The following is a 25,764-nucleotide window of genomic DNA, read 5'->3' as shown; positions in this document are numbered from 1 at the left end:
CTAAAGTCAACATTAAAGGGAAAATGAGAAACTGGGGAAAAAATTTTTATAGGAAGTTTCGCTGATATAGGTCTCATTTCCCAAATATAAAGAAACCTTAGCCAAATTTGTAAAAATATAAACCATTCCCTAGTTGTTAAATGGTTGAAGGATATAGAAAAGCAGTTTTCAGAAGAAGAAATCAAAGCTATCAATAATCACATAAAAATGTCCTAAATAACTATTAATTTGAGAAATGAAAATTTAAAAACTCTGAGATACCTACTTGAAATTCTACAGTCTATCAGATTGGCTAAACAATAGAAAAGGAAAATAACAAAAGTAGGAGAGAATGTGGAAAAATTGGGATAAGAATGCCCTTTGAGTGGAATTGCATACTAATCTATTTTAGGGAGCAGTTTGGCATTAAGCTCAGAGGGCTGTAAAACTATTCATACAGAACACAATTACAAAACATTTTCCACACAAATACAATCATATCTAATAAACTGGAAAAATATCTAGTGTTCATGGGTAGGCTGAGCTAAAATAATAAATATGACAATACTGCCTAAATTAATCTACTTAATCAATGCCATACCAACCAAACTCCCAAGAAATTATTTTACAGAGCTAGAAGAAATAATAACAAAGTTCATCTGGAAGAACAAAAGGTCAAGGATTTCAAGGGAATTAATGAAAAAATGCAAATGAAGGTGGCCTAACTGTACCAGACCTAAAACTATATTATAAAGCAGTGGTCATTGAAACTATTTGGTACTGGCAAAGAAATAGAGTAGTCAATCAGTGAAATAGGTTAGGTTCACAGGACAAAATAGTTAGTGACTGTAGTAATCTTGTGTTTGACAAACCCCCAAACCCCCAACTTTTGGAATAAGAACTCACTATTTGACAAAAATTGCTCCAAAAATTGGAAATTAATATGGGAGAAACTAGACACTGACTCACACCTAATATCCTATACCAAGATAAGGTTGAAATGGGTTCATGATTTAGATTTAAAGAGCGATGTTATAAGCAAATTAGAAGAACAAAGAATAGTTTACCTCTCAGATCTATGGAGAAGAAAGTAATTTGTGACCAAAGAGGAACTGGATTGAATTGAAATCAAAATTATTATTGAATACAAATAGGATAATTTTGATTATATTAAGTTAATTTTTTTGTATAAACAAAACCAATGCAGACAAAATTAGAAGAGAAGCAATAAACTGGGGGAGAGTTTTACATTAAAGAGTTCTGATAAAGGCCTCATTTCTAAAATAGAGAATTGACTCAAATTTATAAGAATTCAAGCAATTCTCCAATTGATAAATGGTCAAAGGATACTAACATAATTTTCAGAAGACTTTCAGAAGAAATTGAAATGGTTTCTAATCACATGAAAAGGTGCTCTAAATCACTACTGATCAGAGAAATGCAAATTAAGACAATTCAGTTATACCACTAAACATCTCTCAGATTGGCTAAGATGACAGGGAAAGATAATGATGAATGTGCTGGAGGGGATGTGGGAAAAGTGGGACACTAATACATTGTTGGTGGAGTTGTGAACTGAATCAACCATTCTGGAGAGCAATTTGGAACTATGCCCAAAGGGCTGTCTCACTGTTCATACTCTTTGATTAAATAGTGTTTCTACTAGGTTTGTATCTCAAAGAGATGTTAAAGGAGAGAAAGGGAACCATAAGTGCAAAAATGTTTGTGGCAGCCTTTTTTTGTAGTGGCAAGAAACTAGAAACTGAGTGAATGCCCATCAGTTGGAGAATGGCTGAATAAGTTATGGTATATGAATGTTATGGAATATTATTGTTCTATAAGAAATGATCAGCAGGATGATTTCAGAGAGGCCTGGAGAGACTTACATGAACTGAAGCTATGCAAACTGAGCAGAACCAGAAGATCATTACACAGGGCAAAAGCAAGATTATATATTAATCAGTTCTTATGGATGTGGCTCTTTTCAACAAGTTGACAATACCTTAGATTCATCAAGAACAAATCTGTCCTTTTTGACAATCTCTTAAAGCAGAAATGTGGATTTCACGCAGCCTACAATACTTCAAGTATAGTGGAACCAAATAAAAATGAAATTGGGCAATATTGAACAAAAATAAAAATACAACAGAAAAAAGTATATACACTTTAACCCAACAGTACCACTACTAGGTTTGTGCCCCAAAGAGTTTTTTTTTTAAGTAAAATAAACCATATGCACAAAAATATTTAGAGCAGCTCTCTTTTGTGGCAGCAAAGAATTGGGAATTGAAGGTATGCCTATCAAATGGAGAGTGGCAGAAAAAGTTATGGTATTTGTGCTATAAAAAATGACAAGCAGGGTGGTTTCAGAGAATTTTGGCAAGACATTTAAATTGGTGCAAAGTGAAGTAAGCAGAACCAAGAGAATACTGTACACAGTTTCAGCAATATCATAAGGATAATTAACTCTCAAAGACTTAGCTTTGAGATCAGACTCTCATCAAGACAATGATCCAAAACAGTTTTAAGGGACTCATGATAAAAAAAAACTGCTATCCACCTTCAGACAAGGAAGTTCTAAATGCACATTTCACCTGAATAATTAAGATCAATTGCTTGCCTTCTAAAGGAGTGGGGAGGAAGGGGAGAGGGAATTTGGAACTCAAAATTTAAAAAATTGATTGTTGCATTTTTATATGATATTGTGATATGTATACATAACATAATAGCTATTTGTTTTTCAAAATACATGCAAAGATAGTTTTCAACATTCACTCTCACAAAATCTTGTGTTCCATATTTTTCTTTCTTCCTGCCCACTATACCCCTCCCCTAGAGAGCAAGTAATCCAATATAGGTTAAATATGCAATTCTTCTAAACATATTTCCACATTTATCATGCTGCACAAGAAAAATTAGATCAAAAAGGAAAAAAAATAAACAAGCTAACAACAACAAGAAAGATGAAAATACAACATTATGATCCACATTCAGGTCCCACATTCTTTTTCTCTGGATGCAGATGCCCCTCTCCATCAAAATTTTGATATATTGAAATAAAAAAATAATTTAAAAATGAAATTCATTACTGTAATCTGAAAGAGTTCAGGGATAAAGACTGATTTTAAAGTAATTTTACTTGTTAATAAAAAATTATTACTGATCATTTAGTGTGTTCATGATAACAAAAAGTGGGAAGAAAGCATAGAAAATATACTGAATTTGGAGTCAAAAGACATACCTAATTTAACAACTTATTATGTATATGACTTTGGGCATCTAACTTTGTGAGTTTCATTTCCCTTTTTTGTAAAATAAATCAGTCAGCAAACATTTATAAAGTACTTATCCATTGAAATGATCTCTTAATTCCCCCCCCACTTTAAATTAAGTGAGACTATAAAAAATATAAGGCAATATTCCTATTCTTAAGTAGCATGAAATCTATTTATAAACATAAAACATATACTTGAATATTGGTCATCTGTAAAGTTTTCAGTCATGAAAAGGGATTATAACTTGTGCTTTGTTTAAGAATACTGAATTAGGAACAATGGGCATAATCAAGAGCAGTAGCTGTATTTAAGTATAAGATTGATTTCAAAGCCTCTTTGGGTTTTGTCTGAATTTATGATATAAAAGGCTAGGAATGTGGTTAGACAAGTAGGTGAGACACTGATCTTGCCTTCTAGGATTGGTGTTACTCTCTATACTTAGAGTACCTATCTCTTGCCCACTCATTCACAGAACAGAATTTGGAAACAGAAATTGGAAAAATTAAAAAAAAAAAGAAAGCACTGAATCCCTGAGCTGTTTGGTCATTACTGGAATTTTGGTTAATGATAACTAAAATTGGGAGATATACTGAGTATTCACCATGAATTAGAGAGAAGTTGCCCACAGAGATTCAAATCTAACAATCAACCAATCTAATAAAAAAAAAATTAAACCCAAGGTCACTGGAAACCTTAAAAGACGTTTCTCTCTGTCAAAATGAATTTAATCCCTAGAGTAAAGAGTCTCCTATTAAAGACACAATGCACTGGAGCCAAGATTTTGGAAAGAAGAAAAAAAAAAAAAAGAATGATTTTTTCCCCTTCTCCTAGGATTATTGCTATTTCTATATCCCAGACAAAGACAGCTGCTTTCCTTAAAAGAACTATAAAAGTCTATTCTTTTAAGTAAAAGAATATGAGAGGTGCAGCTAGATGGCACAGTGGATAGAGCACTGACCCTGGAATTGGGAAGACCTGAAGTTCAAATTTGGCCTCAGACATTCAAAACTTGCCACCTGTATGACCCTGGGCAAGTCACTTAACTCCAACTGCCTTGAGAGGGTGGAGAAAGAATATGAAAGGGTTCACTTTTCTCCTGGGGTAGACAAGGTTCCACTACTACATGAACCTCAGGGTCATGTCTAGCAATGTCTGACTTGGACTGTATCCTTCAGCAACATACAGTGAGTAGCATCTAGTAGAGTCTAGCAGAGCAGTGTCAGGCAGAGAGTTCTTGTCTAGTAATGAAGAGTAGGTCTAGTGGTAACATCGTTGCTACTGTCTAGTAACAGTTACATCATTAGAAGACATCAATAATCATATAGAATTGGATGAAGGATTGCACTTTCAAGTGTATGCCATGGCTGCACTTCAGTGTTCATAATCTGATCTTGATCAGATACTGTCAGTCTTGAGAGCTTTTGGAAAATTACATTAAAACTTGGTTGTCCAGAGTTCATCAGTATTGTACATCAATTTCATGATGACATGCTTGTCTGGGTTCTGGATAATGGATGATGCTCTCATGCTTTCCCACACTTTCCCAGGATGATATTTTTAGCCATGTTGTCAAATATCTTCAATGAGGATCAGCAGAGCATCATGGTCAGCTATTGTGGCAGCTACCAAATAATAGCACCAATAATAAATTATTTACCTTGAAAAGGTACTAAAGTACTTGAATTATTTACCTTGAAAAGGTACTAAAGTGCAGAGTGTTGGTGCATTTGGTGTTTTTTCATTAGCAGATGATTGTGCACTCAATGCAACTTCTGAAGTTGAGATGTAACAAAGTGTGAATCAATTATCTGCTGCTTGTGCTAATTTTGACCTAACAATCAATACCGAGGAAACACAGGTCTTCTACTAATCAGCACAACATCATCCATATGTGGAACCATAAATTACAGCAAATGGAAGAGTTTTGAATAGTATGGTTAAGTTCACTTGCCTTGGTAGTATACTTTCCAGGGATGTACACATTGATAATGAGATTAAATGCACACATTGCCAGATTTATTGTTTGGGAAGCTCTGAAAGAAAGTGAAGGAGAGAAGAAGTATTAGACTATCAAATTAAATATCTACAAAGTCATTGTGCTGACCTCATTGTTTTATGCCTGTGAATCTCAGACCCTGTACCAGTGACATGCCAAGAAAATGAATTGCTTCTATTTGAATTGTGTTAAGAAGATTGTGAAAATCACCTGACATCATAAGGGACATGACACTGAGATGCTTTCTTGAACTAAACTGCCTAGCATTTAAACTCTACTCCAGAGAATGTAATGTGGGTTGGACACATTATTTGAAAGCCAAACACATGTTTGCCTAAAGGAATATTTTGTGGAAAACTCACACAAGGCAAATGCTAATGTGGTAGTCAGAAGAAGTAATATAAAGACAGTCTCAAAGTCTCTCTTTGGAATTTTAGAATTGATTTTACAATATGGGAGATAATAGCATAGAACTGTATAGCATGCCGTGCCCTAATCAGAGAAGGTGCTGTGCTCTAAGATAAAGCTGAACTGAAATAGCTCAAAAGAAATGGAAGTTGTATAAAGTTAAAGAATTCATATGGACTATTTGTAGTGGACTTGTGATTGTGCATTCTGATCAGCCAAAGTTAGACACACTAACGACTCTAATATAGTGAAATCATTTTGGTCATTTTTGAGAAAGAAGGATAACAGCCAAGAAGACATCAGTAGTTCTATAGAAATGGGAGCATGAATTGTACCTTAACCATGTGTCATAGTCACATATATGCTTCTTTCTATCCATATGGGCATCCTCCCTCACATATGTTCCCTATATGTATGCACTTCCACATGTGATCTCATGACAGATGCTCCCTGAAAGAATGTCTCTCTATGCATTTTCCCTAATTGTGCCCACTGTTTCCATGGATGGTATGTATATTTATAAGAGAATATATCATAGTACTATGGAGAAAGTGTTTTATTGTAATTTTTCTTACCATGTCAGTTCATTAAATGTCTTTGTTTTGAAATTAAACACATTTATCAAGGCTCATGAGTCATGTGGATACCCTTAAACTTGGCTAGACTTCTCTGGAGAATTGACCTTGTGAATTGGAGGTAAAAACTTAATAAAATTTAGAACTATCCCAAAGTGAAATAGATGGATATAGAGATAGTGAGTTCTCCATCATTCCTTTGCAAGTGAAAGTTGTTAAGCAGGAGTGTAGTGAAACTAGCTTATTGTTGTTATACAGGGGTGTATTAGAACCATCTAATTGTTAAATTTAGAGGAATTTTGATTATTGAATTTTCAATGTGGAAATTTATTTTTTTAAATTTTTTTTCAATGTGCACATTTATAACTTAGAAATGGATAATCCTTACAAATCAGCATTTTGTTTATTGTTTTTTGTTATTTAGACTGAAGAAAATGTTAATAATATAGATTAAGTTTAAAAGTGTGTGTATATGATATTTCCTTCTGGATAAATTGTTTTATTAAACAATTACCAGCACACACTGTATAAATATTTCTTATGCCCAATAAGAGTTCAATAGAAGCCTCAAGGAATAAAATTATTACCAGAATGAAGGCCTGGTAACTGGAGAATAATGATAATGATAATAATAATAACTGACATTTATAAATCCCTTTAAGGTTTGCAAAATGCTTTACATCTGTTATCTTACAATGAAGTGATGAAAAAATTATATAAGTGAAATTGTAAAGCATGAAATTGGTTTGAATGATTTAGGGGATTTTGTATATAAGAATTTAAAGTCAAACAATTTTCTAATTCTTGCAACTATGCCAAAAGCTAGGAAAGGTAGCACTAGTCAATTAGGCTCAAGCTAAAATAAAGTTTCAATTTAATAATGTTATTTGTACAAGGGTTAGAAATGAAATTTAATTAATTAATCAATTCATTTGTTAAATTAATTTATTTAAATAAAAAATAAATTATATATGTAATATGTGAAAATAATATGATATAATACAAATAATAATAATAAATTAATAATAACTAACAATAAATTAATAAATAATGAACATAATAATTTAATTAATTTCATTTAATGAGAATAAATTTACTGGAAGAAGAGTTAACAGATTGGGATACGATTCCACCTATTAAATCATAATTGAATTGCACCTATAGGTTAGCCACAGATAAAAGAGTTAGGAAAAAAATCAAGGAAAACATTCTGTGAAGATCAAGTGACTATATGGAATTTACAATAAGAAATAATGTATATTATATATGTGTAACTATTTATATGAGTAAATTTTTAAATTTAAAAATAAACTTTTGTACAACTATGCATGTTCACATGAATACACACACTCGTGCATGTGTATATGCCAATTTTTTTAAAAAATATTTACCAGAACATTACTGATTATTAAAAATGTTGTAAAAGAGATTACTATTCATATATGAGTTGGACCATATGGCTTATGAAGTTCCTTCCAAATAAGAGATCCTATGATCCTATGATCTCTTTTTAATAAAGAGAAACTATTTACAATGGGCCATATATTATTATTGAATTTTCCACTTAAAAGGTAACTCTTGATTACTCAAGTTCTAAATGTTGTAGATTAGACCATTATCATTTGACTTGTTCCTTCTGCTGATATTCTGTCCCTTCAGCCATTCGCCCACTGGAGCAGCCTGGTCTAAGGCGTGGGTGGGCAGAGGCTGGCAGAGGATGGGATCAGTTCTGTCAACTTGGCTGCTGCTTAGCATTTTTGCTAAAGGGTTTGATTTGGAAGAAGCTGGCGTCATAAGGCTTGGATGAGGATTTTAAAAAAAAATTTCTTAGCTATCTTGTCTTGAGGATAGATGATGAGATAGTGATTGCAGTTAACTTGGTGAAGACTGCATGAAGTTGAAAGCATGTAGCAAGCCCTTGCTTAGGGACATATGAAGGAAATGGGGAGGGAGCTTGGGCAGCATTCTTCTCTGTTCAGGACTGGGAATGGGGGATAGTAGGAGGTGACACTTGTGGATACACATAAAGAGAGTTCCTGTCAGCTGCAGGTTCTGAATGCCAAGTTCTGGAATGCATCTCTACAGCAGTAGCATCTGGGACAATTGTTGGCTTCTGAGATAGAGTAAGATTTCTTCCACAAACCTAGGCCAAGTCTGCCACCAATTGCATCACTGCCCCCAGATTTCCCCCTCCATCCTCCAGCTTTCACCCCTGGTGGGATCCCTCTTACTCTGATTTCTGGTTTTTTTTCTGCTTTACCAGTTTTTGTGGTCATAACTCACTTTCTTTTACCCTATATCATGAATCTTTTGAAGAAATAACTTCTTTAAAGAAGTAATTTATTTAAATATTCACACCTTCTGTCATTGGGTGGGGGGAGAGAACAAAGGTGGGGGATGGGGAAGGAATAAGGATGGGAAAAGGGGAGGAGGAAAAGAACAAGGATGAGGGAGGAAGGAGGAGGGCTGCTTTGAAGGAGGAGGCATTCAGACTGGAAATTGAGAGAATGGAAAAGAAATCTACTGGCCCCCTCCAGTATTGGTTCCATGTGGTTTTCAAATGAGATCCCCAGACTTCAGACACTAGCCCCATCCTTTCCTTTCCTCTTTCTCAAGTCTATTAACAATGCTTGGTTCTCTGAAATTTTCTGGTGACAGAAGGTCTTCCTCTCTGCTGCTAGAAGGAAGAAAACACACACACACACACACACACACACACACAATCACAATTCCTGTAAATTTTGTATATCCCCACAGTATTCACTGGCTATGAATGTTTTCATCAAGATTTTAAAAGTGGGAATAATTTAATGCACTTAAATCCCTTAAAATGAAAATTTCTGCTTTTCATTTGTTTAGCCACAGTAGAGAAAAGACTAGTCACAAAATTTTCCTTTGTGCTTAAGAAGATTTATCCTTTGAAGTAGTCTCCACAATAATACTGTAATTGAAACAAAGCCTGCTCTTCTTGTCCAGACACATTTTTCTTCTGAAGATGCAGAGCCCCCATTACAAGGAATAGAGCAAGACTTGCTCACCAGAATTTGTTTTTCTTGCCTGCTATGTGTTGAACTCAAGAAAAAAAAAAGCTTTAAATACATAGATACCAAAGAGTTAATTTGCGTTTTTAAAACCTCCTTCCCAATATCCTCTCTCATTCCTGCATGAAATCCCCATGTCCAGACATCAAATCAGTAAACCCTGTTGCCTGTCAGAGAATACAATGTCAGGCCATTAGTATGTTAATAAGTCCGGAGGGTGACAGGTGGCCTACTAGACAGCTCAATTAAGCTGCTCATTAAACACACGCTAACGAACAGCCAAGGCAGGGCCTGAACAGCACCATTCTGTAATGACATGATGTCAGAGCGAACAAATGAGGAAAAATAACAAAAACATTACAGCAGTGACAGACGCCACTAATAAGGGCCCCTTGCACTACATCAGCCCTCAAATCAATGAGCAACAGGGATCAAAAAACTCGACCCAACATTCTCAGGAGACTGAATGTAGTGAGATTTTTTTTTTTGGATGGGGGGGGTGTTGTTCTTTTTTTTTTTTTTTTTTTAAGTAAACTAAAATTATCACAGAATATCACAAATTAACTACCCCCAAAAGAGCAAAGTTTGTTTACCATAGAGCTAATCACAAAGTCTGAGAAATTTGTATTGTTGGGTCTGAATGAAAATCATTATTTAATGGGATCATCATTTACATTTGATTGCCATCTTTTTTTTTTTAAACCCACAGGTTCAAATCATTTGCTTGCTGTGTCTACTCAACCAGCATAAGGTCACAGTAGCACAAAAGGCATGTAGCTAACTTTCATAGGTGGAGATTCTACTTATCATTATTTTAAGAGAGGGGACTATCAACAGCTGCTAAAAGATTTCTCCAATTGTTAAGTAAGGGAATTCCTTTATCGAAAAAACAAATCAAATATAAAACCAATACAGTGCTGACATTTGAAGCCTTCATTGATAAACTAATAGGCTGGTTGACCATTATAAGGTCATGACCCTACCTCTTATCATTACTGTTGAGCTGCATAGAGTTGGCAATTGATATGTCCTCCATAGGCTTTCTACAAGGTGCAAGTCTGGACCATATCATTCTGACCAAGAGGGAAAGATAAAGGCATCCCAAAAATTCATTTATAACCTAGCAAAGCAGAGTTCATTATCATTGTAGAGATAGATTTTTTTTTGCATGACTAGACCACTAAAAATCAACTGATTGAGAAATTTTTGTAAGTACAACACTGGCAAAGATCTTCTTGAACTTTTTTTTGGCTAAATAGAGGGATCCATCAATCAGTACTCATTTATTGAATGCTATCAATGGTATTGATTTTCAAGATATTGGAAGAAGTCAAGATGCCAAAGTCACAGAAAAAACAAATATTACTACCCAAAAGATGGTGAAAAATATTAATAACTATTAATCCATCTGTCTACTTTCCCAGCAATACAATATTTTAATGAGAATAAGCTACACATACATCAAGGGCATCAAGTGATAAGGATTTGAGAAGGGATTAGACAAACTCTTAGAAATGATATTCCATGTCAGACAATATTTTTCCCAGTCATATTAAATTAAAACTAAACTAAACTAAAAGATAAAGGAACCATGAGAACTTTCTGAGTTTTAAAGTTTTTTTTATGATTAAAAATTTTTTTGAGCTTTTTATCTTGCTCTCAGCCTCTTCTGATCTGGGGAGTGCCAGTAATATAGGCAGTGATACAAATCTAAGATATGTGCCACCCATAACCAATCATGAAAATAGCACAGAAATGCCCTCAAGAAATTCAGGTCACAGAAAAACATGCTCTTTTTCAAGAAATACAATAAGAAAATCCTGAAGATGATATAAGCCAATAACGCCAAAGCCATCAAGATCCAAACAGAGACTGAGTACTGAGGTATGCAAAACTCCAAGATCAAGCATCCCCAAGATCAATGCTCTGCACAGCATCTCCAAAATGGCTACAAAGCCTGACACTAAAGTTGCCAAAACCACTGACTCCAAGGCTCCCAAATTCACTTACCTCAAGGTCATTAAGTCTGACCCCAAGCTCACCAAATCTGTTCCCAAAGGCACCAAATCCAATCCCAAAGCCACCAAGCCTAAACCAAGGCTACCAAGTCTGATTCTAAAGTCATGAAGACCAGTAATTCTAAGGCTCCTATACCTTATTATTCCAAGATTTCTAAATTTGCTGAGCCAAAAGACTACTGATAAGGTTCTAGGTAGTGGGTATGATTGGCAGAGAAACTGAAGAATTGATAAAAATTGTTCCCTAGGGCAGGCAGGAAGATAAACTGACAATCTGATATTAGTTTAGTTCCCTAGTCTATAGAGGTAATTCAGTCAGAAATCTAAATTATGTCAAGTCCCTGGGGCTAAATTTTCCTTACAAACAGTTCACCTTTCATGGCTTCAGCGCTGCCCTCCTTTGGGTCACTCTGCCTCAGTGTCTTTCCCCTTTCCCCTCCCCCATGCCACATCTCTCCTATGTGGAGAGTGCTACTGTGCTCCTGACTCCACTTCTCCTCCTTATAGCTAATTAGCTCTTTTAGGGTGCTAAGTCCCTTTTAGGACCTGCCAGCTAAGGGTATACCCCACCTCATGGGAATATTTCCTTTCTCCTGGTAAATGGCAAGTTCTCTAATGGAACTGAAAGAGGAACTTGCCACTTCCACTAGGGAACTTGGCCGTTCCAGTATTAATTATTAAAACTCCTTTTTATGTTTTACCAACTTTGTTTAATATTTACCATTCCTGGTGTCTGTTGTATCCTCTCATTTAAATCCTAAATCACCAGACAAGTTATTATTATTATGATGTCATATAATGTCATAAAAAACAAAAATAAAATAAGCATTTGATTTGATAGATCAGAATGCTGCCTTAAATGCTTTTCTCCAGCAAATTGTCTACCAAATCTATACAAGAATCCTTGAAAGATTCTTAAAACAGAAGATTCTGGGAAGTAATGGAGTAGGACAGAAAATTCCAAGCTTACCAGATTTCTCCCACAAATAAGATAATATTTCACCTTACGGTAAATGTGGAACATAGAAACAAATAAGACTTGAGGCAGAATTCTGGAGAGCAATTTGGAACTATTCCAAAAGGGCTATAAAACTGCATATCCTTTGGTTCAGCAGTATCATTATTAGGTCTGTATCCCAAAGAGATTGTATAAGAGAGGAAAGGACTTACCTATGCAAAAATGTTTGTAACAGCTTTTTTTGTGGTGGCAAAATATTGGAAAATGAGTGGCTATCCATTAATTGGGAAATGGTTGAATAAATTATGAAATATGAATATAATGGAATATTCTTGTTCCATAAGAAAAGATGAGCAAACTGATTGGAAAGACATAAACTCATGCTAAGAGAAGTGAGAAGAACCAGGAGAACACTGTATGAATTAACAGTAAGATAACATAATGATCACCTACAATAGACTTAGTTCTTCTTAGTAATACATTGATGCAAGACAATTCCAACAGACTTGGGATGGAACATGTTGTCTGCATCCAGAGAGAGAACTAATAGAGACTGAATGCGGATCAAAGAATACTGTTTTCACTTTTTTGGGGTTTGCTTTTCCTTTCTTGTTTTTTTTTCCTTTGTTATTTTTTTTCTTTCACATGAAATATGGAAATATGTTTAAAAATTGTACACGTATAATCTACATCAGACTGCTTGTTGTGGGAAATTAAAGAGAAAGAGAGAAAAAAAATGGAACTCAAAATCATATAAAAATGAATATTGAAAACTATCTTTACATATAATGGAAAAAATAAAATACTATTGAATTCAAGAGTTGAGCCAGAACAGTGTTCCTTCTGGGAAAATTGGAGAAGATCCCAAGAAAAATACCAATAGAGATTTTACTCCTGTGAAGTATAAACACCTTCAGACTAGTCACCCTGAAACAATGAACAGTAAACCTTGGGGATAGAAGGAACCAACACATGTTGGATGAGTGCAGAAGCTATGGGGCCAGGACTTTGCTGGCTGGAGGCACTTGCAGGAAGGTGAAGTTTTTTGGTTTCAGGTTCCAGATCAGGAGAACTGAAGGAGAACCTGAAGCCAGAGGGACCATCCCTCCTATACCCTAGGACTAGAGATGATTACACTTACAAGCTCTATTTTTAAAAAAATGATTAGGCAAAGGAAAAAGAATCCAACCATAGCAAGTTACTATGGGAATAGGGAAGACCAGGATTAATTTTCAGAGGAGGATACTGAACTTAAAAATAAAAGCCTTTCCTACTCCAAAGAGTAACATTAAGTGGTCATTGCCCCAAAAGAATTCATAGAATTAAAAAAAGACAATCAATTCTTTTGATCAAATGATCAAAATGAGATTGATCTCTCATCAATCAAATGAGACAAATTGAAGAAAAACTAAAAAAAAAATTAAAATCAAGAAGATTGTGAAAAGCAAGTCAACCAACCAGAAAAGAAGGTCCAGAATATTAAGGAAGAAAATAACTACTTAAAAACTAAAATTAGGTAAGAGGAAGCCCGTGAAGTTATAAGAGACCAATAAATAATCAAACAAAATATAACAAATGGAAAAATAGAAAAGAGTACAAGACATCTTATAAGAAAAACAATAGATCTGGAGAACAGTATCATTGTTGAAGTGTATAATGATCTTCTGGTTCTGCTCGTTTCATTTAGCATCAGTTGATGTAAGTCTCTCCAAGCCTCTCTGTATTTCTCCTGTTGGTCATTTCTTACAGAACAATAATATTCCATAACATTCATATACCATAATTTACCCAACCATTCTCCATTTGATGGACATCCATTCATCTTCCAGCTTCTAGCCACTATGAAAAGGGCTGCCACAAACATTTTGGCACATACAGGTCCCTTTCCCTTCTTTAATATTTCCTTGGGATATAAGCCCAGTAGTAGTATGGCTGGGTCAAAGGGTACACACATTTTGATAACTTTTTGGGCATAATTCCAGATTGCTCTCCAGAATGGTTGGATTCTTTCACAACTCCACCAACAATGCATCAGTGTCCCAGTTTTCCCACAGCCCCTCCAACATTCATCGTTATTTGTTCCTGTCATCTTAACCAATCTGACAGGTGTGTAATGATATCTCAGTGTTGTCTTAATTTGCATTTCTCTGATCAATAGTGATTTGGAACACTCTTTCATATGAGTGGAAATAGTTTTAATTTCATCATCTGAAAATGAACAGACAATTTTCAAATGAAGAAATTAAAATCATTTATAATCATATGAAAAAATACTCTAAATCACTATTGATTGGAGAAATGCAAATTAAGACAATTTTGGGTGAGGTAGGACCTCAGCTATCAGGTTGACTAAGATAACAGGAAAAGATAATGATAAATGTTAATGGAGTTGAGGAAAACTGGGACATTAATGCATTGTTGGTGAAGTTGTGAAATGATTAAACTTTCTGGAGAACAATTTGGAACTATGCCCAAAGGGCTATAACATTGTGCAAATCCTTTGATTCAGTAGTACTAAAACTGGGTCTGTATTGCAAAGAGATTATAAAAGAGGGAAAAGGACCCACATGTGTTAAACTGTTTGCAGCAATTTTTTGTGTAGTGGCAAGGAAATTTATTGGATATCTATCAATTGAGGAATGACTGAATAAGTTATGGCATATGGACATTATGGAATATTATTGTTCTTTAAGAAATGATCAGCAGGAGATAGTTTATCCATCATTTCTCAAAGTATATTTGCTTTCCAAGGGGAGACTAAGCCACAAAGTGGTACTAAATATCTTAGGTATCTATGTCTAATTTTGTGGGAAAAAGGGATTCACTGGAAAGTTATAGTTTTACTTTCTTTTCAAGGGGAACATATGGATTATTAGATTGGTATTTTTCCATCTGGGCTGCTTTGAGTACTTTGCATTTTATGCATTTTCTGTGCTGTGAAATAGACTTGTATCTGAAAATAAATAAATTAATTTTTTAAAAAAGAATACAAACTAACTTTCATCTGAAATCTTTTCTTTTTTCACTTCTATCCTGGATTCTCTAGCTATCCTATCCAGAACTGGTTACACTTTATTAATACCTCCCAACTCACCAGTCATGGTGGGAGAATTGTAATATTTCTTTCTCTCCATTGCCACTTCCATGTTCTTGATATATTACCATCATCCTTGTTTATTGCCTAATTAAGATTCTGCTATTGTCTGGCAACCTCTAAAACACTCTTTTTTCTTTTTTGAGGAGTTAAGTATCTGGCTCATGATCTTTTTTCCTCAAATACTAGTGTCATGGTAGAGGACTTCAGTAGATATATTGATACTCAACAAACCCTAATCTCCAAGTTCCTCAAATTACTCATTTCTCAGGAGTTATTCCTTTACCCTATCACAACTACACATCGAGATGGCAATATCCTTGAACTTGCCATTACCCACAAATATACCATTTCCATGTTCTCAAACTCTGAAATTCTTTTATCTGATGACAACCTGTTATCATTCTACTGCTGACTCTACCTTATATATTCAATTCTTTATCACAGCCTCCAAATCTTCCACCTCGAAATTCTTTTTTAAGGCTATCACCCTGAAGTGGCTACATCTTTCTCATTTCTCCTTATGGACCACTTGATGAGCCACTTAAACTTGGTGAGCCACTGCTCTCTTTTTCAGTCTCCCACTTCCTTGTCCTCACAGTGATCTATCCCAGACAAGTCTATTCCTTTTATTACTCCTATCTTATACTACCATCACTCTTATTCATCTGCTGAAGAACAAAGCTGGAGAAAAATTGCAAAATTGTGCTGAACAAATTCACTTCAAATTTGTAAATTTGTACCACATAATCTCAGCTGGGCTGCCATTGTGGGAAAACAATCATTTCATACTTCTTTAATGGATTCATTATCTGATTTATCATAGTTACTTTTCCAAACCTTTCCATCCCTTCTCAAACCTCCTATGTTCTTTTTTTTCCCCCTGAGGCTGGGGTCAAGTGACTTGACCAGGGTCACACAGCTAGGAAGTGTTAAGTGTCTGAGATCAGATTTGAACTCGGGTCCTCCTGAATTCAGGGCTGGTGCTCTATCTCCACTGTGCCACTTAGCTGCCCCACCTCCTATGTTCTTAATCCCCATATTTTCTCAGCTGAGAAATTGACTTCTTACTTCATTAAACAATATTGAGGCCATTTACCAGGTTTTCCATCTTCTTCACTCCTTATCTCATGTCTTCTGCTACTTTCTCTTCCATCTCTATCTCAGGAGAAGAATTGGTCTTTTTCCTTGTTGAGGCAAATCCTTCTGCACACATGAACAATTTGATACTATCTTGTCTTCTCCAGAAGACTGGCCCCTCTATTATCCCCACTCTTTTACTAATAATATTCCATCTCTCCTTGTCCACTAGATTCTTTCCTATTGTTTACAAATGCACTTTTATCTTTCCCATCTTCAAAAATCCCTCACTTGACTCACTCATTTATGCTAGTCATATATATATACTCTTTTTTGTGGCTAAACTTGAAAATATTTTTTGCAATAGATACGTCTACTTCCCTTCTTTACTTTCTTCTCAATTTTTTGTAGTCTAACTTCAGAATTCATCATTCAACTGAAATGACTCTCCAAAGGTAATAATGATTTTAATCACCAAATATAATGCAATTTTTTCAGTCTTCATCCTATTTAATTTTACTTTAGCCTTTAACACTATTGATTGCTTTCTCCTTGATATTCTCTTCTCTCTAGGTTTTCATAACTCTGTTCTCTCCTGATTCTCCTTCTACCTGTCTGACCACTCCTTTTTCTCTTTATCAGTCTCCTTTTCATTAAGGTAATGTGCCTAAACTGTGGGCATTCCCTCTTGTCATGAATTATCCTCTCTGTTCTCTCTATTCTATTTCACTTGGTGATATCATTAGCTTCCATTAGTTCAACCATGATTTCTGTGCAAATCATTCCTAGCTTTTTTATAAGATCTAACTTGGCCAAAAACCTTTTAGACACTTCGAATTGGATGTCTTGTAAACATCTTAAATCCATGTCCAAAATTAAATTCATGATCTTTTCCCTAAACACTCCCCCTTTCTAATTTCAGTTGCTTTTGAGAATACAATTATCCTTTCAAGCTTTCAACTTAACTTTCAATGCCTCATGTCCAATCAGTTGTGAAGAAGTCTTCTTTCTAACTTCATAATTTCTCTTATACATTCTTCTCTTCCATGATGTTAACACTAGTTTGACGCAAGCTTCTATTATTTTATGCCTAGGCTTTTGCAACAGTTCATTCTTTATTTGACTGTCTTCCCAAAGTGCAAGTCTGACTATATCAATCAATTAAAGTGACTCCCTTTTGCTTCCAGGATCAAAACTAAAATTCTCTGACTTTTAAAGTCTTTTGTAACCTGGCTATTTCCTAAACTTTCTAGTCTTCTTATAACTTATTCCTCTTCGCATGTTTTAGAATCCAGGGACTTTGATCTTCTTGTTATTCCTCCAACAAGATACTCCATCTCCCAACTCAAAATATTTCAGTGGTTGTTTCTCATGCCAGAAATTCTCTCTCCACATCTCTGCCTTCTGGCTTCCTTGGCTGTCTCAGCTAAAGTCTTAACCCTTACAAAAATGTTTTCTAGACTTCCTCAATAATAATGCCTTCCTCTGAAATTAGATTGCATATATATACATATATATATTTATATGTATCTATATCTATATCCTATTCATAGTCATTTTCATGTTGTCTCCTCCATTAGTCTGTAAGTTCTTGTGATCTCCACTAAAGCAGGAACTTAAAAAAAAAAAACAACAGAAAACTTTTTCTTTGTATTCCTAGTACATAATACAGTGCTTGGCATATAGTGAGTGCTTATATTCTTTGATTGCTTGCTAAATCTCTGAACTCCAATTACGAGGGTATAAATAAAAGTTGTTGGAAAACTTGAGAGCTGTCAGATATAAATTAGATTTAAATCAATAATACCATATACAACAATAAAATCTGAAATATATCACCTAAATTTAAAAAGCAATATCAAATAAATTAGAGGGAGAAAAGTACCTTTCATAATCATGAATGGGAGAGATCTTCATCAAACAACAAATAAAGAAAATTATAAAAGATGAAATATTAATATTGATTTCATAAAATTTTTAAAATGCACAAACAAAATAAATGCAGTTGGTATTACAAAAGAGGTTTTAAAAATTCAATATTATTTTAGTAATGAAGAAAAATTTTTCTCTCCTTTCACTCTCCCATTAAAAAGAAAAAGAAAATTCTTATAATATATATGCATAGTCAAACATAAAATTTTAATTGAATATGCCATATATACACACATATGTATTAATGTGTGTATAATATATGTGTTATATGAGTATATATGTTATATATATGTATACATATATAGGTTATACATACACACAGACATACAAATATATCTTATTCTTATTGATCTATCTCGTCTCCGGGTAGCATGCTTTATTACTGGTCTTCTGTAAACATGATTAGTCAAGCTGTTAATTAGAGTTTCCCTAATCTTTCAAAATTGTCTTTATGTTGTTATCATTGTTTCAATTATTCTTTTGTTTCTGCTCAGTTCACTCACTTCACTATATCAGTTGTCACAACTTGGAAGAGAAAGAGTATATTGGGGGATAATCTTTGCAATAAACTTCTCTGATAGAAATACAATATCTAAGTTAAATAGGAATTGAAACAGAGAAAACAGTGACTATCACCCAAGAGACCAATGGTTGAAGAATATAAACAAGTTCTTTAAAAAAAACTTTTTTGGTTTTCTGTACTTGATGAAAATTAATAAATATGAGCATTTCCATATATATGTAATACAAAAAATAGAAATTTAAATAAAATTATGAGTTACATGTAACTTTAAAAAATATACAATAAATTCATCACAATAATTTCAAAGATGAAATGCCTGGCTGTCTCCTTTTAAATTTCCTTCTTCTATTTTCTGCGCATTAAGAAAGAAAATCAAGCAAAAAAATCCCTCACCACCCACTATTCAAAATTTTTTATTGTTACATCATCACTACCTCTCTTTTCCTTTTCCCAAATCTTCCTCCCAACAATTAAAAAAACTTCCATATAATACATATGTGTAGTGTTCTTAATTCTTTTTTCCTGAAGCAATTAGTGTTAAATGACTTGCCCAGGATCACATAGCTAGGAAGTGTTAAGTGTCTGAGGCCAGATTTGAACTCAGGTCCTCCTGACTTCAAGGCTAGTATTCTATCCACTGTACTACCTAGCTGCTTCTGTCATGAGTAAATTTAATAAAGATAGACTGAAGCACAGTGAGAAAAATCAGTCATATAATTGTTAATACAATGTGTCATACTGACAGTAAAACCAGTGACCCCAATGAGAAAGAGAAAACTCCCTTTATTTATACACGAGAAAGAAGTTCTTGGTGGTAGTGGAACATTATAATTGATTATTCTAAAAAAAATTAAGCTACATTCAATGTAATATCTGGGCTAGTTTTCTGAAGGCTCTCTGGACAGGCTTTGGTCTTTAAGTGGAGAAGTGATGAAGGAAGGAGAGCCACCACAAGGCTGGTCAAAGTGTTTGAGACTTTCTCTTCCCAGTCCTCTCAGACCTTAAATATTTCAGTATGATTACATCACTACAGCAAGTGAGCATGTGCCAAGTAGAACCATTACATCACCCTATCACTTTAAGCATATGTTTAACTAGAGAATCATTATTCCTTCAATTACACTGAGTAGGTGCTTAACTATTAGCATCCTGCTGTCCTTGATTCAAGTATACCTTTCCAGAGTTCCAGCCTTCCACAATTCATGTCAGGCTAATCACACATCATTGTGAATTGTTAACTGTTTTATGGGATCATCTGCATCTTGTAATATTTGCTAGATGATGAAAGCCAGCAAAATTGCCTTCTCCTTGGAAGAGATCAAATCTCCACTAATTTTTTAAGAACTAGTAAGGTCAGAAGACATTTCTTTTGAGGATGATACTAAGTTAACTTTTAGGTCTTAGAGATAACAAGCCAATGTCCAGGGGTTAAAGCTATGGTAGATAACTTTTCTTTTAATCATTCCTTTAAACTAAGAGGGAAACCTAAATTCCTGGGTTCAATTCAAGGACATGAAAAAATGGCTTTAAACAGATTATAAATAAAAGCAGATTAAAAACAGATATAGATTATAAAAAAAAAAACAGATTAAAAACAGATACTCAATTATAAAATTGAAACAGCATAAAATTAGTTACATTATAAAATCAAGACAGTAGAAATCAATACAGTAGAAACTTGAGGTGTTATTAATTTTGATCTTTTAAATTGTTAAGAAAAACAAATCCACCTATTGGTTATGGTCAAAAATAGGTTTCATTCTGTACCATGAATATATTGGTTTCATAACTATGCTCTGGAGTGGTAACTGGTCATTTTCATGTAAACTGAGATCTTTTGGAGGGAAATGATGGGACTGAACCCTGAAACTGTCCCCTTCTTGGGGGAAGTTCCTGAGTCTCATAATCTCCTCTGAATGAGGCCCATCCTTCAGGGATGCCCAATTGTGTGGTCTCATTCAGTTGGAGATCTTGGCCAGGTACGTTGGTTGCACTCTCTATTGAGTTGAAGATTAGTCTGGAATGACTCCCAGTAGCTCAAAATGTTCCCAGCCCCCAGGTCAAGATTTACCCAATATAATCAGGGTTGGTCAAACTCTCTTTACAGAAGTCCTAAGCAGGATTATGCTTGCTAAGGAAGCTGTCTTCTTAGCAAGGTGTCCTGCCAGGACTCTTTGCCCACTAAGAAGTCTATCTTCCTAGCAAGCTGGCTTCTCAGTGCCAATAAATCCCTTTTTGCCACATAGATTTTGGGTTTGAGAATCCTTTCGAATAGGACTTGCAGCTCCTATCAGAGGGAATCACCCACCCCTATTCTCACACTTCATCATTTGCACTTCATCAATTTTATTGATAAAAAGTTTCAAATCTTTCAAAATTGATTTTCTTTGCAATGTTTTACTAATGGTTTTTTCCCCACTTTTCACTTTCTCTGTTATCAATTCATAAATCTGAAGATTCTATGAGTCCATCTATTTCATCATTTCTTATGGTGATATTTCATTATATTCATATATCATAATTTGCTCATCCATTCTCCAATGGATAGGAACCCTCTTCATTTCTCTTTCTTTGCTACAACAAAAATTACTGCTGTAAGCATTTTTGTTATTTTATATGTACACACACATCCTTTTCTTCTTTTATCCTTCTGAAGTATGTGCTTTTAACAATATTGTACTAAAGTATACATGTAATTAAGTTATTATTTGGATATAGATTGAAACTATTTTCCAAAAGGTTTCCAGAAATCATAGGAATATTGGATCATTATCTCATATTCTTGTTTTTAATGTGTGTTCCACAACAGATTGTGGAGCTTTGTTTTCTTACTGAATCAGTCATTCTTTTTCATTTTATTGTTTAGTTCCTTCACAATTAAAATTATAAGTTATTTTCTATTTTCCTCAATTTGTCTCTAATGTTGCCTTTTTCCCCTAAATTGTTTTTCTTCTTTCTCTGGAAAAACAGCACTTTTTCTATTCAGTTTATTTTGTTTTATTTTTGCTTGTTCTATTTTAAGGCAACCCTATGGCCACAATCTCATTTCTTACTCCTTTCTCTAGTTTTATAGTCTTTCTCAAGTTATTAATTCCTTTTTATTTTTCCCTTTTATAACGCTTCCCCTGTTTTTTGCTTTCAGTTCCCTTCCTTTCTGTCTCTTCAAGTTGTTTTCTTTATTTCATTTTATACCCGCAAATGTATTTTCTTTCTCTCTCTTTATTATTTATCTTCCATTTCTTTCTATTCTAAACTTTTATTATTTCATTCACAGCCACTGTATTTATTTCTTTATTACTCATTTAATTTCTATATTCATCATAGAATGAAAATTTCTAGGTACCTATTTTGGGTTCCTTCTTTTAAATAGTTTCTATTTTATTTCCTTACAGATCTTGTCCATGGATTTCCCTTTTCTGTCATGGGTTACTCTTAGAAATACCAATTATTAAAGGAGGTTGAGAATGTCAATGTCTTGCCTTGTAAGTTTTCTTTTCTATGCTTGTGCAATTTATTTCTATTCTTAGTCCACCCCATGAAAATGTTTCCCATTTGACATAAAAGCTCTCTGGATTCATCCCCTCCTAATTTTCTGTTATCAGTTGCCTCTAGGGAATTTTCCTTTACTTATTATCCATAAAGGATAGAGAGGCAGTGGTCTTTCTAAAAATTACATCTCTATAGATTATATTCATGTAAGTTCCCCATCTCCCATTATATAATTTCTCTTTCCTCATGGGAATATTCTTCAATGAGACCCACCACTACCACCAAATCAAGAATTTTCTTCTCCCCACTTCCCTCTCTTCTTTTAATCCCTTTCTTTACCACTTTACCTTCTTATAGAAAGATTAAGGAGTTTTGTTTTTTTTTCATTGTTATTCAACATTGATTCGATTAAGATGCATCACATATTGTATACTCTTTGTCCTCTTGTTCTTTTATTTATTCCCTCATTCTATCTCAATCCAAAACCAAACTAAAACAAAAACACACCAATTCACCTGTAGATGGGCTATTGAAAATTTAGTCCATGGCTTTTCTGGCCTTTTCCTCTACTATAACTTTTATTTGATTTCTGCTTTCCCTTTGTCTCCATGTATAGAAAGAAATTTCTTAATATTCTTTATGTTCTTGTGATTAACTTCACATAATTCTTTCTATTTTATTTACCTCGTTTTTGGGGGGAGGGATAATTTATTTCATTATTTGTATTTTTCTTGGTGACTGTATTTTTTTTTTTAACTTTCTTGTGTTTCTACAGTCTGGGGTATTTGCAAAGTTTTCTTTGTAGAAGCATTTTCTTTTTTAAGTTTTCTTTTTTAAACTTCCATATTTTTTTCAGCAATGATTAGCATTAGGTTTTCAGGATATGCCACTTTGGTTTGCATCTTATGCTCTTTGCTCTTCAGAACTTTTTATTCAATTGCTTACTTTGATTTCTAGTTAGTAAAATTTATTTTTCATTGGAATTGTTAAATTTATCCACTCTTTGACTAGGAATCTGCAGCATGGAATTTGCAGAATTTATTGTTGTTTTGAGAATTCTTTTGTTTGGTGTTTTATTTTCTCTGTTCAAATGCATTAGGCAATTTTCTTGCATACTTTCTTGCATTATAATATTCAGGGTTTCTTGAATTCTCATTTCTTTTGGAAGACCTATCAATTATAATTTGTCTCTATTTATTCTGTTTTCAAGATCCCATGGTTTGCTTATCTAGTGGCTATATGTTTCAATATTACTGACTTTTTTTTTTTTCCTTTTTAAGATCATCTTTCAGTTCTAGTTAAATGTTCAAATGATTGTTTTCTCCTCTCTTTCTTTGAGGACTCAGAGTTGTTGTGGTTTTTTTTTTTTCCTGGTTCTTTGTCTGCATAGGTCATAAATTCTTTTTAAATAATGTTTTTCTCTCTTTTGAGAATTTTGAATCATTCAAGAACAAATGTGCTATGGTTCCATGCCCTCTTGGGAATTCAGACGGTCTTCTGCATCATTAGGTGTAGGTTCATTTTCCTTAATCTTGAACTATTTATTCAGAGTTATTCTGATTTAGTCATTCACTTAAATAATCTGGAAGCCATATTTTTTTCTGTTATTAATATTGTATCTTATGTTGAGTTTGAGAAAGGACTCCAAAAGGTTGGGATCACAGACTGGTGTCACAAGGTGTCTCAAAAGAATTTTCAGGCTTGAACCCATATCCAAGTCAAGGGGCAAAGTTTATTGTAATTATAACATCAATTGAAACAGGTTAAAGTGCAAGAGGTTAGCAAAGAACTTGAGAAAGGAGACAAATTTATCTAATTCTTCATGTCACTTATATGCTAATTTTTTGGCTTTGGGGTAGAACCAAGGAGTGGTCTCAAGAATTTGCTTATCACTGACCAACAGACAGTAATGTTTGTAGGACTATTCTAAGGCCAGAAGACTTGAAATCATTGACAGAATGTTCGAACAAGTCTCAGAATCATTCATATATCTTCCCTAAAGTCTAAGGGAAGAAACATTATTATATTTCTAGGCTTTTATAATCATTGACAGAACAACAGCATTCTTATATCAAAGGGCTTCAGAATCACAGATAACAAAGATTTAGAATTACTGACAATTTGTTAGAACAGACGCACCCTGAAGTCAGGGGACCTTAAAATTCATTGCTACCTCCTCTAGAAGCTATATTACATCACTTGTGCTCAAGATCTTTGAGTTTTCTTTCTTCTTCTTTTTTTTTGAGTTTTCTTTCTTATAAGTTCTTTGGTAATTTTAATCTTTTTTCCTTATATTTTCCCCATTACTCATTTTCTAGTTTTTCCTCTTTGATGATGACTTCTCCAGATATTAGGCCTTAAAACCGTCTTAGCCCACCTTTCTTGGTAAGAAATTCATTTTTCCCCAGTCTCAGTCTCTTTCTCAAGTGAATTCTGAGGTATTACAGCTGACCTCAACTAGATATCAGTTCCCTTTTCCTCAAAGGTGGTTTAGCCCTTTCCCTCCCCACACCATGACACTTTGTCCCAGTTGCTCAATCCCTTAATTCTCTAAATAAACATTTTTAAAGCATGAAGTGTTGTCTATGTGATATAATGTGATCTTGTATCCCCTAACCTTGGGGGGTTTCTGTTCTAACAATAAGTCAGTAGTCCTAACTCTGCTAGCTTTGGAATCTGCCTCAGGAAACTCCCACACCCAATCTGTCTGACTACTCCTCGGCCAGATAGCTTCTGGCCTCAGGAAACTCCAACAGATCACATTTTTGAGACAATAGTGAATAAAAACACTCCTCAATTCATTGCTGACTGATAATCTTGTCAGTAATAATCTGTTCAACCAAGAACCTTTCTTTCCTACCTTGAGCCATAAAATTAACATATCTATGATTGAAAACTATATAAATATATTTCTTCACTTCTGTTTCTCTGCTGGATTCCCTTCAAATTCTAGCCTGCTTTGAAACAGTGTTACTATTGCAATAAAGCTTTGTCCTTTGATTAGGAGATGGATTGAAGCCTGCAAATTCTTTTGAGATACCTTGTGACACTGGTCTGGGACCCCAAACTTTTAGGGTCCCCCTTTCCCAACCTCAACAATTCAGGTCTCTGAGACAAATCAAAGTTATTGCTTTCTGTGAAATATGGGAGGTGAAAAATGAAGGGTGTGGAGGGCAGAATTGAATTCTGTGGTGAGCCCATGAATAGTCTTTTTTTTCTTTTTTCTTTTTTTTAATTAAAGCTTTTTATTTACAAAACATATGCATGGGTAATTTTCCCAATATTGACCCTTGCAAAATCTTTTGTTCCAAATTTTCCCCTACTTCCCCCTACCCCCTCCTCTAGCTGGCAGGTAGTCCAATACATGTTAAATATGTTGAAATACATGTTAGATCC

This window comes from Sminthopsis crassicaudata, chromosome 3 (genome assembly GCF_048593235.1).
Source record: "Sminthopsis crassicaudata isolate SCR6 chromosome 3, ASM4859323v1, whole genome shotgun sequence".
NCBI lineage: Eukaryota > Metazoa > Chordata > Mammalia > Dasyuromorphia > Dasyuridae > Sminthopsis > Sminthopsis crassicaudata.
Note: the sequence above shows the minus strand (reverse complement) of the source record.